The 17,983-nt window shown below is 43.8% G+C and overlaps 1 pseudogene; it reads right to left on the bottom strand.

The window, feature by feature from the left end:
- Positions 1-1,099: 1,099 nt before the first annotated feature.
- On the bottom strand, positions 1,100-12,119 carry LOC121432322 (annotated as a pseudogene).
- Between the last annotated feature and the right edge of the window lie 5,864 nt (positions 12,120-17,983).

The following is a 17,983-nucleotide window of genomic DNA, read 5'->3' on the forward strand; positions in this document are numbered from 1 at the left end:
GGGCACACAGACTCAGTGGGTGACACTGTCTGATTAAATCAAACTCCCACTCTCCGTTTTTGTTTTTTGAAGACAGAGTTTCTCTGTAGCTTTGGAGCCTGTCCTTGAGCTCCATCTGTAGACCCGGCTGAGATCTCGAACTCACGGAGATCTGCCTGTCTCTGCCTCCCAAGTGCTGGAATTAAAGGCATGCACCACCACCACCCAGCCAAATATCTCTTTTTAAATATTTATTTATTATGTATACAATATTCTGTCTGTGTGTATGCCTGCAGGCCAGAAGAGGGCACCAGACCTCTTTACAGACGGTTGTGAACCACCATGTGGTTGCTGGGAATTGAACTCCGGACCTTTGGAAGAGCAGGCAATGCTCTTAACCACTGAGCCCCCCCCCACCAAAAAAAAAATATCTCTTTTAATGAAACTTGTTTCACAAACCTTAATATCTCTTAATTTTTGAGTTAAATCAAGAAATGTTCCCACACACTTTCCAATGTCAAGAATTCTTTCAATACATTCAGTGCTACCAGTGTGAAAATGGAGACTTTACAAATTTTGTGCTTTAGGCTTCCTTTGATGAGTTCGTTCATGTCTATAAAAACCTTGGTATAACAAAGATTTCTAAAATTCCTTATAAATTAAGGCTTTATCCCCAAAATGACTACTACAATGTCTTTTGAGAGCCCCCTAAGAACTAAAGGCTTTCCACACTGCACGCATAAGGTTTCTCTCCAGTGTGAGCTATTTCCCATCTTCTCCAAAATGAAAAGAACACAGACTTTATCATGTTACTTGTAGCTTTTCTCCAAAGGGCTTTCCTCCAGTGTGTCTGCTTTCATGTATTTAAGGGGCTTTTCTCCAGTGTGTCTGCTTCCATGTATTTGAAGGACTTTTCTCCAGTGTCTGCTTCCATGTATTTGAAGGACTTTTCTCCAGTGTGTCTGCTTCCATGTATTTGAAGGGATCTTCTAGTACTAAAAGCTATATTGACTCAAAAGAACAACTTCTATTAAGACTTTACATTTCCCCATATGTTAGCATAAGCACTCTCTTGTGGTTTGATTTCTGTGAGAGCTAACAAAGAGAAGGCATTCTCGTATTACTTATTAATTCTACTACAAGTTAGTGCCAAATGAGATGTCTTCAAATAACGTCTCCCGAATGTCTTACATTCATAGGGTCTTTGGCTGCTGTGGTTTCTCTCACATTCTTGAGCCTCAAATAAACAACTGTAGGCTTTCCTACGCTGCTTACATTCATAGGATTTTGCTGCACTAAGAGTTATTGAGAACTCTCAGAACTGAAAGCTTTCGCATGTTTCAAACACACACAGGGTTTCTTCCCATAGTGATTCCTTCCATGGCTTCAAAATGAAGAAAGAAGAAGCAAAAGCCCTCTCAGATGACTTACACTTGCAGGTTTTCTCTCCTGTATGCATTTTATTATGGAATTCAAAGGAACTGTACTCATTTAAAATCTTCGCACATGGCTTCCATGTGTAGGACCTCTATCAAGTGTGGATTTTTTCATGCCTTTTATGGTTACCAAAATGAGCAAAAGTTTTTCCACAGTGCTTACACACATAGGGCTTCTCACCAGTGTGGATTCTCTCATGTGTTTTTAAAGAACCGGAACAAGTGAAGTTTTTGCCACATTGTTTACAGACATAGGGATTCACACCACTGTGAGTTACTTTATGTTTTTGAAATTGATTCCAAAATGAGAAGGCATTCCCACACTCTTTACATATATAACGCTTTTCCCCAGTGTGATTTTGTTCATGTATATTAAGGTAACGAGAAGCAGTGAAGGCTTTCCCACATTGCTTACATACATAGGGTTTCTCTCCAGTGTGAATACGTCTATGAATTTGAAAGTAAACAGAATGAAGAAAAGTTTTCCCACACTGCTCACACTCATAGGGTTTCTCACCACTGTGAATTCTTGCATGTCTTCGAAGGCAAGAAGAACGAGAAAAAGTTTTCCCACAATGATTACACAGCAAAGCCTTCTCACAATTTGGATTCATCTTATGTCTTAGAAGGTTACCTAACCGAGCAAAGCCTTTCCCACACTGTTCACACATGTAGGGCTTCTTAACACTGTGAATCTTCTCATGCCTTTGTAAAGTACGGGGATGGGAGAAGCCTTTCCCACATTGCTTGCAAACATGAGAGTTTTTTGCATGGTCATGTTCTTCATTCCTTTGGCCAGATCGTGGACAAGGAAGACCATTGTGGTTCTTATTTTTTAAAGGCTTCCCTCCAGTGTGAGCACTTTTATGTGTCTGAAGGGACAGAGGAGAACTGGAGCTGCCTTTAAACCCCTTATGTTTATACAATTTCTGTCGATAGTTCTGGTCTTCACGAGGTTTCTGTCCTTCCTGATGGTTCAGGGGCACACCTAGAGATGAACGGCCAATGCTTCCTTCTTCACACACATGCTTTTCACGTGTGGCAAGTCCTGGACAAGATTTCAGGTTCACAGAAGGTTCTGGAATACAGCTGAGGATTTTTTCAGAATGGCGAGTTTCTTTATACTTAAAATATTTCTCTTCCAGTTGGCTGCTGCAAAACAGGTGGAGAGCACAGGACTAAGACTTGGTTCACTAATGACTGAACAAAGGAAATGTTGGTTTCATGCTGGGAAAAGTCTGTAACATGTTTGGACTGCATGATTTCCAAGACTATCAAGGGCAGCTACAATAGAAACAATACTATTCATGTTTGATGGGGTATGTCTCTTTGAAAACATCAAATATTTATGTAACATTTCAACACAAATTTCAGTCCAAATCTTATTCACATTTTGGATGTTTGGATGTGCAGTAGTGTCAATCAAAATCATGATTTTGTGTGTGTGTGTGTGTGTGTGTGTGTTTCAAAACAGGGCTTCACTTGTGTGTCAAGCTGACAAGGGGTCAATTGTACTGGTCAATATTTTGCGAGCTTGCTGAAATGTAGAGAAATCTGAGTGAGCTTCAATTGAGAAAAGTGCCCCCTCCAGATTTGGCATGTAAGGAAGCCTGTGCAGCTCTTCATAATGGATGATTGATATGGAAGCCACCAGCCTACAGAATCAGTCTGGGGTTAATGGCCACATGATATACAAGACACCAAACTGAGCAAGTCAAGAGGAACAAGACAGTAAATAAAATCCCTCTACAGCATCTGACTTCAGTTCACACCTAGAGGCTCCTGCTTGAGGTCATGCCCTGACTTCTCTTGATCATGAACTGTGGACTACAAGGTGTAGTTAACCCTTTCCTCCCCATGTTGCTTTGGTTCATGGTCTTCAGCACAGCGATACAAAGCCAAACAAAGACACTTGGTATGGCATAAAGTTTGTATATATGAACTATGAGAAAAAAATCAACATTGTACCATTTTCAATATTGCAATATTTGACAACTTCTAGTGCTGATGTTTAAGACACAAATATTGAGAGAAATTCTCTTGAGATGAAATTGATCTGATGCTGGATATCATATACATCTTTTACGTCTTAGTAAACTGTTCTATTGTACCAGCACTCTGAAATACGGCTATCTCTTTGGAAACAAATTACCTTAGTTTTCTCCAGAGATTTTCATACTCTTTTACAACCTTCTGTTTTCCCAACTTCTTTCCTAAAATGCAGACCCAGAGAAAATTACCAACTATTAATTATAGAGAAAATATTGGATGCCAGCTACAGTCATGATTTAGGTGACATATTCCCCTCCATCCCCCTTCCATAATCCAATTCATACATCAGCACGGATAAACTAGAAACACTTGCCCTGTGGTGGACTAGAAAAGGCAATGCTCAGGTACCTATAAAAGCCAAGTTCCTCAAGGTTTCCCGCATCACATCTTTGTACAGCTGCTTCTGGGATGGATCCAGCAGAGCCCACTCCTCCCGGGTGAACTTCACAGTCACATCCTCAAAGGTCACTGGCTCCTAAAAGCACACACATATATTTCCAGGACAGTCAGCCCCATGGTCCTGGAGACGCACACAGGATTAATAAGAAGTTGACATGACACTATGTTCCACAAGTGTTCATGTTGTCTTGATCATCACACTGTACTGCTCATACAGACTAAGATTCCCCAAACACAAATGCTACAAGTAAACTGGAGCTTTCTGGGAAGGAAACATCAGGACAGCACGAGCTCTGGTGCAGATAATTTTCTAGTTTCTCTTTCGGCATCTCATCTTCCTAACTACTCTCATCACAAATTCCGACTTCTACTACCCACCAGCTGTCCTTAAAAAAAATGTGCTTAGAAAAATGCTGAACACAGCAGTTCTTCTGGTATCTCAGAAAGGAGATCTAGAGTGATTCCTTCATCCCATACCTGCAAAGAGTAAGATAGATTTCTCATATAGTTGATGACAACTATACCCCAAGTTAAAAATATCAATACCTGTTCTCCCTAGGAATCTTAGCAATAATTTCGCATGGTAAGCAGAGGATTGCAATCTGATTAGAACCCAGTATAGTCTTTAGATTATGACTTTGCATTACCTCGTTTGGTAGACAGTATTTGGTTTTTGTTTATAAGATTTTTTAAAATTTATCATGTATAGAGCATTCTGCATACATGTATGCCTGCAGGTAAGAAGAGGGCACCAGACCTCATTACATATGGTTGTGAGCCACCATGTGGTTGCCAGGAATTGAACCCAGGACTTCTGGAAAGGCAGTCAGAACTCTTAACCCTTAAGCTATCTCTCTAGACCCAGAAGACAGTATGTGTACATCTTGCTAAAACCTTGATCTGGTGTATTATGTGTGGAGAGCATGAGTGTAGCGAGCGAGTGTGAGCATGCCACAGTACTCTAGTGAAGATCAGCAACAACTTGTGGGACTTGGTTTTCTCTTCCTAGCTTAGCAAGGGTTCTAGAGATTGACTTCTGCCCACCAGGGTTGCATAGCAAGTGCCTTTCCCTGCTTAGGTGGTTAATACTTCTTCTTACAACTGGTTAGAAACCTGAATACTTGTTCTGTGGTTGCACTAAAGGCCAGTATTACAAAGTATGTATCTGGGTTCCTTGGTTTGTCCTTAGTCAAACACCAAATAGGCCCCCTGACAACTAATTCCTTTTATTAGTGTCCTATTTTACTTGCTGTTGCTGTATCACCATGACCAAATGCAACTTGGGCAGGAAAGTGATTATATAGATTACAGTTCACCATCAGCCAAGGCAGAAGGCTCAAGTAAGCAGCATGCAGGCAAGAACTGAGACAGAGAGCAGAGATGAATACTGCTCACTGGCTTGCTGGGCATTCCTCCCTGTACAAGTCAGGCCCCATTGATCTGGGATGGCAACACCCACATTGGAGCAGTCCCTCCTACATCAATTAACAACCAAGGAAATGCCCCGAAGACGTGTGCACAGGTCAGATTGGTGGAGCCAATTCCGCAGCTGGATTCCTCTTCTCAGGTGTTCAGTCTTACTAGCCCATCACTCTGTTACATTGTGTTTTGTTGTTGTCTTGAGAAAGTCGCTGGATAATGAAACCATCAAAATATGGCACATATTCTTAGACAAGGGTCTAGTTCACCAACATCTCACCTCTAAAATTCCTAAAACACACTCAAAGTAAAATGTTTACCAAAGCCATTAACTGCCTGAATGCCTATAATAAATGTCAAAACCAGTTTCCTCCACAGGGCACTATGCTCACTCCTGGAAGCCACAGGTCATCAACTAACGGGTAACAGATCGCATTCTGCATGGATTTAAGCCCCACTCCGCAAAAGGAAAACCAAATCTGGACCTGTAAATCTGACCAAGAACTGAAGAGGTCATAGACCTGAGAAGTAAATCTACTATTTTACTCTGTGCTAACACTTCCAAAATAACTATCTTAGTTTCATGAGAGATGTTTCTGTGTTCAGTGGACATGGCTTACCACAGGAACCCACAACTGTTCAATGTGAACTGAATGACTGTGTGTGTGTGTGGCGTGCTCAGGCAAGAATAGGTATCCGCAACACACCTCTATCCCCATCCTGGCCCCTCAGGCTCAGGGAACATTGGAGAGGAAGGGGCAGAATGACTGTAAAACTGTGCCTACTGGGCATGACTGGACTACACTCTAAAATAACAGCACCTGGGTTTGTCTGCATAAGATCAAGCAAGTCAACATTCCAGCATTATTTGAGGAGCTATCATCAATTAAAGGCTGCTAGCAGGGGAGAGTCAGTTTGCTTTAAAGGTATGGCCCTCTGTAAATCAACTATGCTCTAGTGCATGGTCTTGCAAGCATGCATAAAAGACCAACAGAAACCGAACAGTAGATTTTAGCAGTAGATTAAAAATAAATAAATAAAAAGATAAAATGTTTAGTGGAGTATGGAGGGATGGAGAAGTTAGGAGAAAGAGTGAGGTTTGTGTGAATATGTTCAAATGTATTGTCTACATGTATACAATTCTAAAAGAATAAATAAAAAAAATAGTACCTTTAAAAATAAAAAAGCCAGGTGGTGGTGGCACATTAATCCCAGCCCTCGGGGACCAGAGGCAGATGGATCTCTGTAAGTTTGAGGTCAGCCTGGTTTACAGGACAGTCAGAACAGTTACACAGAGAGAAACCTTGTCTCAAAGAACAAAAACAAAATAAATAAAGCCAAAACCAAATTGTTGCTCCAAGCTTTTAGGGATCAGGGTAGTATCCATGTCCTTGCATCTTAGTTCTCTGCATTGTTCCTATTCAAACTCATGCCCTTAAATGGACTCAATTCAGATTAAGACTCATTAAGACAATAAATAATAATCAATTAACAGGCTAGCATAAAAACTGACAAATCATACTCCAAGTAAAAGCCATAAAAACTTTGAGAGTTATCTTTATAGCCCCTACATGTACATAAATATTGTCCACTTGTGTTCATATCTTTATATTGTAAACACAGTACCAAATCCATTTGTAAGATGAGTGAGTCTCAGCTGGAGAGATGGTTCAATAGCATTTGCTGCCTTTGCAGAGGACCTCAGTTCGAATCTCAACACCTACATTGCGTGGCCTGTAACTCATTACCTCCAGGAACCCCAAGATCTCTAACCTTGCTTACATATTTCAAAAATAATAATTGTAATTCAAAATAACTAGACAAAGACTAGTGAGTCCTCACATAAATTACAACTCTGAAATTAGCCCCAAATCCTTCTACTTTGCAATGTAAAGTCATTATGATAGGCTAATTGAAGAAACAGCATTGACAAGGGGCATAAAGTGTTATTTTCTTTTTCTTTTTTACAAGACTTTAGTTTTATTTCGTGTGTGTGTGTGTGTATGCATGAGAGTGTGGTGTTTGTTATGCCCAAGTTACTGATCCCCACAAAGAAACTCCACAGAACCAGATTCTGATGTAAAGCACACCAAAGCAGTGCACACCAATGCAGTGCACACCAAGGGAGTGCACACCACGACATTATACACCAAGGCAGTGCACACCACGACAGTACACACCAATACAGTGCACACCAAAGCAGTGCACACCAATGCAGTGCACACTAATGCAGTGCACACCAAGGCAGTACACACCAAGGCAGTGCACACCAAGGCAGTGCACACCAATGCAGTACACACCACGACAGTATATACCAATGCAGTGCACACCAACGCAGTACACACCAAGGCAGTGCACACCAAGGCAGTGCACACCACGACAGTATACACCAATGCAGTGCACACCAAGGCAGTGCACACTGTTACGGGAGGTCCTCCCACTCCTCCAGCCTATCGCTGCTGAGATACCAGCCCATTGGGGCATGGTCTCTCTCCCTTTAAAAAAGCGGCCACTTCCCTCTCCTCTCTCTCTCTTCACTTCCTGCTCCGAGGTGACTAGACTCCCTTCCTGGTTGCGCAGAGGGCTGACGGTGATCTGTAAGTTTTTTCCCCTTTAAATAAATACCACCCTATTAATCATAATTCCAAACTGATGTGGCATTGTTTATGATTTACGCCTTCAGCACACCAAGGCAGTGCACACCACGACAGTATACACTAATGCAGTGCACACCAAGGCAGTACACACCACTACAGTATACACTAATGCAGTGCACACCAATGCAGTGCACACCAATGCAGTGCACACCAAGGCAGTACACACCAATGCAGTGCACACCTAGGCAGTGCACACCACGACAGTATACACCAAGGCAGTACACACCAAGGCAGTGCACACCACTACAGTATACACTAATGCAGTACACACCAATGCAGTGCACACCAAGGCAGTACACACCAATGCAGAGCACACCAATGCAGTGCACACCAATGCAGTACACACCAATGCAGAGCACGCCAATGCAGTGCACACCAATGCAGTACACACCAATGCAGTGCACACCAAGGCAGTGCACACCAAGGCAGTGCACACCAAGGCAGTGCACACTAATGAAGTGTGCACCAATGCATGGGTGAGAAAAGTGCAATGGCAAGCCTGGGGAAGGGGGAAACTTTAAAGGAGAAATGCCATAACCAGGGGAGTTCATGTCTTTTCGTCTTGGAATTGGGTAAGGAGGGCATAGGGTAAGGTAGTTTCTGAAACCAATGGGTATTTTTGGCAAGAAAACCCTAATAAAGAGACATTAATAACTGACAAGGTATCTTCAAGTACAAGATGCCTTCTAGGAACATCTGGACCTCTTTAAATTTTATAACCCTGCTCCCTAACTCCTTAATTGGCTATTTTCAGGGTATCTGTTTAAATTTCGCTATCACAGCACATTTCTGGAGCTGGGATCAGCTCCCGTTCATTATATGGCTTAAGATGAAGCCCTTTCTTTAAAATCAAGATTGCAAAGTCAGGCCCTCACATGTTCTCAGAGGCCAGGAAAGAGTGTCTAATCTCCCTGGGCCCAGAGTTTCAACAATTTTGAGTTACTAGATATGTGTGCTGCAAAAAGAACCTGGGACCTCTGAAAGAGCAGTATGAGCTCCAAAATGCTCATTATCTCTCCAGGCTTAGAAAACATAAATTTTTAAACTCAGTGTTGTAATGGTCCTGTCCCTTTAAGAGACAAGCCCCACCCACTCTCTCTCCCTCTCCTCTACAGAGGCAAGTGTGCCTTTGAGCCCCTTCCTTTTCATTCCTCTCCTGAAGAGGTAAGGTCTCCTCTCCTCTCCCTGCCACTCTCCCCTTTCTCTCTTGCTTCTCTCTCTCTCTTTCTCTTTCTCTCTCCTCCCTCTTCTTCTCCCCTTCCCCCTTTCCCTTTCCTGTCCATAACCCACTAAATAAATATCCAACCTCACTCTGCATGGCGTGCCTATCTGTCTCTGTCTCTCCCCTGCTATGTGGCTCCCTGCCAGGGACCTTCTGGCCCTCGTGGCCTGCCGCTGCACCCCTCAGGGAACTGGAACTGCAGCGTTTTATCTAAACCATCTTGGGAGATACAAAAATGAAATATCTTGGGATGTTAGGAACTGATATGGTTTCTGTTAAGTTAGGAGTGTAGCCCCCCAGCCCCTTGCATTCATCCCAGCCCCCAGACCAGGGAGTTGTATTGGTCTGGACTCCAAATCCCAGCATGCCAGGTCAGGACCACTCCCAGCACTTGGGAAGCAGAGGCAATCAGATCTCTGTGAGTTCGAGGTCAGCCTGGTCTACAAGAGCTAGCTCCAGGACAGGCTCCAAAGCTACAGAGAAACCCTGTCTCAAAAAACCAAATAAATTAAAAAAATAATAATAATATTAAAATAAATAAACAAACAACAAACTAGCTCTTGTATGGTGTGTCCCTTCAAACTGAAATGTTAGCCCCAAGCAGGTAAACAAAAGGTCACAAATCCAGAAAGAACAGAAACTTGGAAGGCTGTGGAGCATCCCAATCAGCTGTATAAAAGAGAATAAAAACCCCTGGGATGGAACCTCTGTCCAGCCAAACTGCTGGAAGAGATGTTGGACCTGTGGCCCCGTGGAAGCTGAGAGGAACTGAAGAGATTAAGGGTGTGTGGGGGGAGGGGCAGGGTGTCTTCCCCCAGGCTGGGGCGGGCTTTCTGCTGAAGCAGCTGCTTTTGAGTTGTCTCTGCTGTTTGCAAGGCCCCTCCATAATTCCGTTAGTAGCCCCAAAATAAACACACATTGGCTCATCAACTGGACTCTGGTTCAGTAATATTTGGGACTATTCTGGGCTCCTTTCTAAGGTGAGTAGATGTGCACTGAATTGAGTATCCCCAGAAAAATTCTGTCACATAACAGCTCTAAGCCCAGTCTGGGTGGTTCTGTGAGGCTCCACCACCCCTACATTTCAAGGCAGTGAGAGATTTAGCACATGGACTCTGTGCTTTCAACTTCCCAGAAGGAAGAAACCACAACATGAACATGACAGAGGCACTAAATGCTATGTGCTTTTGTCGCCTTCCAAGTCAAAAGAAAAAGGGTTTTGTTTGCTTGCTTTTAAAGCTCAAGGACAATTTTTATTAATGTTTAAATGAAAACCTGCAGGGCAAGCAAGCTGTAAACTATCAGTACAGCACAGAGGAATAGAATGGAGGAGAGAAGGAAGAAGGCCATACCACCATTCTAAACTGTCAAGGAGGTCCCCCACATGGTGGGCAATCAGTTACATAGCTGAGATGGAGGCTTTAGAGAAAGAATGGGGAAGGCAGAATAATAGGAGGGAAGCCCGAAGCATTAAAGAAAGCTTGTTTAGCAGATTCAGAAAGAAAAATGGGAACTATTACCCTCCTCGGAACCACTCTGAAATGTGCATAGTCTTGACATGTTCCGTGTCTGGGATGCGTGAACTACTCCAGTGTTTCTCAACCTGTGATCTTAACCTTTTGGGGACTGAACGGCCCTTTCACGGGGGTTGAATAGCAGATATCCTGAATATCAGATATTTACATTACGTTCATAACAGTAGCAAAATTATAGTTCTGAAGTAGCATCGAAAATAATTTTATGCTTGGGGGTCACCACAGCACGAGGAACTGTATTAAAGGGTCACAGCATTGGGAAGGTTGAGAATCAGTGAGCTACTGTCAAAGAGAATTCCATCAGCAAAGTTCCTAAGTGCCTGGTTTGTTCTTTTCTTTTCTTTCCTTTCCATTTCTTTTCTTTTCTTTCTTTCTTTTTTTTTTTTTTTTTTTTTTTAAAGATTTATTTATTTATTATGTATACAACATTCTGCCTCCATGCATGCCCACATGCCAGAAGAGGGCGCCAGATCTCATTACAGATGGTTGTGAGCCACCATGTGGTTGCTGGGAATTGAACTCTCGACCTCTGGAAGAGCAGTCAGTGCTCTTAACCACTGAGCCATCTCTCCAGCCCCCTCTTTTCTTTCTTTTAAAAAGCAAAACGGGGCTTAAGTCTCTAACGTATCAGTTAAGTTGCTTGAGAATAAATAAGCCCCTGGAGAGTGCGTGTGCTTCATGTGTAGAAACAATATTGTCCGGGTATCAAAACACCCTCCCCCAAACACAGACACAGACAAATCACAAAAATAGGTGTAACTTCCTGGTGGCTACCTATGTGTATACACGTCCCTCAGACCCTCGGGCACTCAAGCTTCCTACTAGAAAGGTTCCTCGCTTTTCCAATAAATCGGTCAAAGTCCATGGAGATCGTGTCTGCCTCATTTTTTTCACACCGAGAGTCACAGGCGCTCTGGGTATCTGCGCCCTGAGACTCACTGCAAGGAGTGTGGCGAGGTTTTTCGAAGAGCGCAGCAGATCCAGTGTCCTAATCTTCACCATCCAGGCAGGTCCTCCAACCCCTACACACACACACACACACACACACACACACACACACACACACACACCCCTCCACCCCCTACACACACACACACACACCTCCACCCCCTACACACACACACCTCCACCCCCTACACACACACACACACACACACACACACACACACACACACACACCCTACACATGAGCCCCAGTCCGAATCCCACGGTTCCCCAGGACTCTTTGCCCTGTGGGTGCCCAGTTTACCCGAGACGCAGCAGCACTGAGCGCTCAACAAGAAACAGGACCGCAACTCTACCTGATCACCCAGCTCCACCCAGAGGGACCCGGGCAGTGCGGCCCAGCAGAGTCCAAAGTTGCAGACTCAGCTGCTTTGGAAGGCCGGGTCTCCTTGAAGTTTCTGTATGCAGTATCCATCTTCCCTACATCCAAGATGCGGGCCAAACTTACCATCTCCAGTCACAGAGTGTTCTGGTGTCCTCCTCCCGCTCCTGTCAGTGAAGGCGACTTTGATATATAGGCCTGGGATCTAGGATCTGCTTACAAAGAATACACAAGTGCCTAATGTGAGGTGAGGGGGCTGGGGGATGGGCGAGGAAACTAACGGACCTTGGTCAGGCAGCTTCCCGCACCTAAGAAACACACTCCTCATTGGCCAGTTCATGCACTCCAGTAATTTTCTGATAGGCCAATGAGTTCTTGCTTCAAGTCCTGGAACTCTAGTGACAGGAGACACAAGCTTTTTCTAGGCCCTAGCTTTTTATCCCTGTCTGGGGGAAATAATTCCTATTATTTAAGCATAATTTGTCCTGGCCTCCACTTGCTCAGAACAATTCCTACTTCTTCCCCCTCAGAGTGCTGTGACAGCAAGAGTTTAAAGAATTCCAGACTCGGTTACCATGGAGACAACTCAAAGGGCCGCCTTGAATAGGCTGGTCCTGCTGCAGAAGGAGGGCGGGCCTCATTAAAGGAAATGCCCTGCCCCCATCACCCCACAACCCCACCACCAACCTGCCCAAGACTGCAGCGATCCTTCCATCCATGGCATTTACAAAAACAGGCAATCTGGTTTACCTTTCGCCCTGCAATTAACAGGGAGAAAGAAAGAAAGAAAGAAAGAAAGAGAAAAGAAGAAAAGAGAAAGAAAATCAGCTTGCCCAGAAAACCAGTTTCTGAGCATCTTGAAGCCAGGATGCCCCTCCCCCACACCTCTATTGCAAAAATTAATTCTCAGCACCTGCACAGTGTGTTCAGGTTTGGAGGTCTCAGTTTCTCAGGCTAATAAAAGTCTACTCTCACCTGGGCAGTGGCAGCACAAGTCTTTAATCCCAGCACTCTGGAGGAAGGACATTCTCTGTTCCAGGCCAACCTGTTTTACAGACTGAGATCCAGGACAGCCAGGGCTACACAGAGAAAGCCTGTCTTGGAGTGGGGGTGAGGGGGCAGTCTGCTCTTGCTGTTTCTAGCTTATTATTCATTTTCATTTGCTGATTTCTTATTACACTGGTATTTTTTCACCTCAGAATTTAAAATGAGTCAGGTGCCCAGGGCTTTCTCAATCCCATATTCAATCAATAACTCAAAAACACACAAGCAAGTGATGACAATTATTCAAGTCAGGGAGAAAGTGGAATTTATAGTGAAAAACTGGCCTCAAATAAAAACAAGAATCCATATTAGGTATCAAACCCAGAACAAAAGGCTGAGGTGCCTGTTAATGTACTAAAGCAGTCATTGCTAGGTTTTCTCAGCATCTCTCAGTAGCTGTTAGAGTCTTTCTGGCTGGCATACCCATGTGCCAACCTAAACTACACCCCAAGGACTGAAGTGGGCCTGGCCTTCCCCCAGTTTCTCTGACTCCTGTAAAGGTTTTCCCAGAACTGTGGGTTTCCATGGATTAGGTCTTTGTTTTCCTTTTGGCTAGTGGTGCTGTCTATGTGCTGAGTTCTACAGGTGGATGGCACTTCCATCATGGAGTCAGTTGTGCTAAGATCTGGGGCCCTGTTACAAATGCCCCCTCCAAACCCTGGGGCTTAGTGTCCTGGGGTACAGGAGAGTGGGCTAGTTGATCTTGAGAGTCAGTGTATATGGAGAGTAGAGAGGGGGAGGGCCTGGCTTCACCTGACACAGAAACTACTTCTTATTTTTTTTAAACTGCAAAGTGAGAGATAAGCCAGATTTCAGGGTTTTTTGAATTGCCAGGTGTTGGAGAAGGGCCGCTTGTTGGCTCCCGGCCACCCAGCTAGCCTAGACACAAAATAATCACACAGAAACTGTATTGATTAAATCACTGCTTGGCTCATTAGCTCTAGCTTCTTATTGGCTAACTCTTATATTAGTTTAACCCATTTCTATTAATCTGTATATGACCACATGGCTTGCCAGGTAAAATTCCCAGCTTCCCAGTGTCTGTCTCCATCAATTCCATGGCTTCTCTCTGACTCCACCCTCTTTCTCCCAGCATACAGCCTAGCATTTCCCACCCAGTTCTGTTCTGCTCTTGCCATAGGCTCAAAGCAGTTCTTTATTCATTAACCAATAAAAGCAACACATAGACAGAAGGACCTCCCACACCAGCCAGGCTCCAGGCACATCTTAGGGGCTAGCTGATTTCCAGGAACTACATGGGCAGCACATTTCTTGATGACTTGGGCCTGTCAAGTGGCCCTGGTTTGGGGTAAGGGTTTCCTTTGAACATTTTCACCTAACCTCGGGAATACAGAAACACTTTCTCCACAAGACTCCACTGTTGAAGGCTTTCCCTAAGCTGGGCCTTCACAGAAACTGTGCATTTCACATTAAAACACTATCCAGAAAATGCCACCTCCCCAGTAGCCACCCCTTCAGTCACATCTGCACCAGTTTCCTGTGTCCCTGCTTCCCACTCCTGTTCTACACACAGACACATGTGTAGGGACAAAAAGGTCAACATAAAAAAGGCCAAACCAAGAAGCAAAATTTCCCCCGTAATAGCAGACAAGCCCTAAGGACTCAGAGGCTGGTCCAGTGGGTTGTGATAACTTGGGTTTTGTTTGCTTGTTTCAAAACAGAATTTCTCTGTGTAGCCTTGGCTGTCCCAGAACTTGTTCTGCAAACCAGGCTGGCTTCAACTCACAGAGATCTGCTTGTCTTTGCCTCTGAAGTGCTGGAATTAAAGGTGTGAGCCTCCACTGCCCAACCATATCTTAAATAAGTAATTAGTGCCTAACTCCTAAGGCTTTTACCTTAGATCAAATACTCAGGGTAGACAAGTGTCATTGTAAATTTACTCCCCCAGGAGAGTAGTGTCATGGACCAGCCTTGACAAAAATATCTCTTACCATGGTAGGGGCATGGGAATCTTGAAATATTAGTAAAGAATATGAAGATGCATGAAAAATAATAAGACAGAAACTATAGAATAATACTGGGAGGACATTCCAGTGATTACTGAAATTGCTGCATTTATTTTTCACAGCTTTTATGCCAAATGTAGATGGGGGGAGGGGGAGACGATAGCAAAAGACTTTATTAACATGATTCAAAGGATAACTCAAACAATAAATCTCTTTATCACTCTGAGACATCAAATCATTAGCATTCTGTTGTCTAGGTAGTGAAGCTGCTCTAGATCATGTATCCTGAAGGCTGCCCTTCCCTAGATGACCTCACAGTTACAAAAGAAGGAGCAGAAGTACATTTGCATATCCTGACCACCTGTCGGGATGGCATGGACCTACTCAAATGAGCTATTTTAGTGTTCAAGAACCAAACATTCACATCCTGAATTGGGATGTGAAACTATGCCTGTTGATTATTTGAGCAACTTCTCACTCTCTGACCATCAGACAAGGTGAAAATGGGCCCACATTTTTGGGCCTCCACAGAGTAGACCCCTTTCTTTTGCTCTAGTCAAGTATGTGGACATATCATGAACCATGTACGTGGTCCATGAGGCAAAGCCAGGTAACTTTGCCCACTTCCTGTAAAGGATCCATGTCTTCTCTTGGGCAGTATTTTCCCTTCCTGTTTCTCTGAGCATTTGTCTGCAATGCTTTTGTTCACTGTTTTACTGTCTGGAGATCTGGCCCCACACTCACAGAGGTCCTCCTGAGTGTTGAGATTAAAGGCATGTACCACCACTGCTTGACTTCATACAGCCTATGACATATTGACTGGCCCCTTCTCTATAAATTAATAATCAAGACCCCAAGTCTATATCCACTGGCAAATCTGACCTGGATGATCATTTGGGGCTGTCATCTCAGATAACCCTAGGCTGTGATGAGCTGATAATGTTAATTAGGACACAGTCTTTCTCTGCACTCTGGCCTGTACATGCTCCATTGTTTTGTATGCTGCCTAGGTGGAGGAAGGGATTTCACTCTTTTCTCTCCCAACCGGATTCTTTTTTGTAATAATATTGATGTTTCAGTCTCCAATCCTTATTCTCTGGCCAAAGTCATGCTGGGGAGAAAAAAAAAATCTCTTTTTTCTGCTTTTCACTATTACTTGTCTCCTTAATTGGCCTACCCAGAACTAATGGCTCAGGCTCTAACCACAAAGAGTCTAGAAATCACTCGACGCGGGAGGTACCTCCTGCAAATGCTAACCACAAGCTGCTGCCCTAAGCCACTTCCGGTCCTGCTCAATGATACTGAGGCCTCTGTCTGGCCTGGAGTTGGGACAGGGCCTCAGGCGCCTGCAGGTGGCAGGCGTGGGGAGCACTGGTCACACAAGCAGACTGGTCCAAAAGGCTATGACAGGAGCCCCACACAGAGGCAGACGCAGGAAACCAGGAGAAAGCATCCACAGCCTGAGTCGAGCTACACATTTGATTGTCCAGCTTGTGCAGCTGCGAGGCATGATGGAGCGAGGAATGGGAAGTAAAAGTTTTTGTAAACACATTCCAGGATAAGAGAGATGAAGAGAAATGCCTGTTTGTAGCTTCGGTTCTCAGCAAGGAGAAGCAGAAGATGCGAAATACCCTTCTACCCAAGCCACTGGCGTTGTAGATTTTAATTCCATCTCGTTCTGTTTACTGAGGCAGAGACTGTGGGGTGTGATCCATCCCTGCTGCCAGAAAATGGAGACAGAGACACCATTTCTTTCTGTTCTAACAACTCTGTGCAGTTGAGCCCTGTAGATTTTGTTTTATTTTCTTGTTTCAGGTGGCTCATGGATGCAATGGAAGGCTTCCATATCTTGGAGAGTTTGGCGAGCTTTACTGATGCTTCAGGAATCAGAGAAACCAGGAGAGATCGGGAGTGCCTGAAGATGCTCTACACTGTCTGGAGCGAGTTTGCTATATAAGTTTTTTTTTCTTTCTTTTCTTTTCTTTTCTTTTCTTTTTTTTTTCTGTAATGGTCTGGAAGGACCTAATGTTTCTCTGTGCAGATATGTCTCCATATATTATGTCATGACATCGTGGCATATATCCTACAATCGATTGTTTGTCCATCTACCCAGAAGGTTTTCCTTTGTGAGTCCAGTCATTGAAAAGAAGACCAGAAACAGAAATGAAAACAAACAACCCAACTGACACTGGGTTTAGTGGCCCAGGTCTTTAAACACAGCTTTCAGGAGGCAGAGGCAGCTGAATCTCTGAGATCAAGACCAGCCTGGTCTATAGAGGGAGTTCTAGGACATCCAGGGCTAGAAACCTGTCTTAAACAAACAAACAAACAAATGGGGCTGGAGAGGTGGCTCAGCAGTTAAGATCACTGGCTGCTCTTTCAAAGCTCACAGCTGCCTGTAACTACAGTTCCAGGGGGTCTGACATTCAAACACAGACAGAACACCAATGCACATAAAATAAAAATTAGAAAAAAAATTCTAGCTCTGGGCTTTCTAAGTAAATTCTATTTTTTAAAAAATCTTGGCTTGAAGCCTGATGACTTGAGTTTCATCCCTGACACTCACATGGAGGTGGAAGGAGAGAGCCAGGATCTGACCTCCATACACATGCTATAACATGCGTGACTGCACACATGTATCATACGCAATCACACAAAATAATAATAACCTTTTTGATTTGTTTGTTTTTATAATAAAATAAAAATTTAAGGAGAAATGCCCAATTAAGAGATGGGAAGTTTGCCTGAGTCATAGAATTATGGTCTCCTAGGGGCTGGAGGGGTGGTTCAGTGGTTAGAGCACTGGCTGTTCTTCCAGAGGACTTAGGGTCAGTCCCCAGCACCCTCACAGACAGGTAGCTTACACCTGTCTGTAACTCTAGTTCCAGGGATCTGGCATTCTCACACAGACATACATGCATGAAAAACAATAAATAATAAAAAAGA

Source organism: Microtus oregoni, unplaced genomic scaffold (genome assembly GCF_018167655.1).
Source record: "Microtus oregoni isolate MIOR12 unplaced genomic scaffold, Mior012 000034F_ref0000314, whole genome shotgun sequence".
Classification (NCBI taxonomy): Eukaryota; Metazoa; Chordata; class Mammalia; order Rodentia; family Cricetidae; genus Microtus; species Microtus oregoni.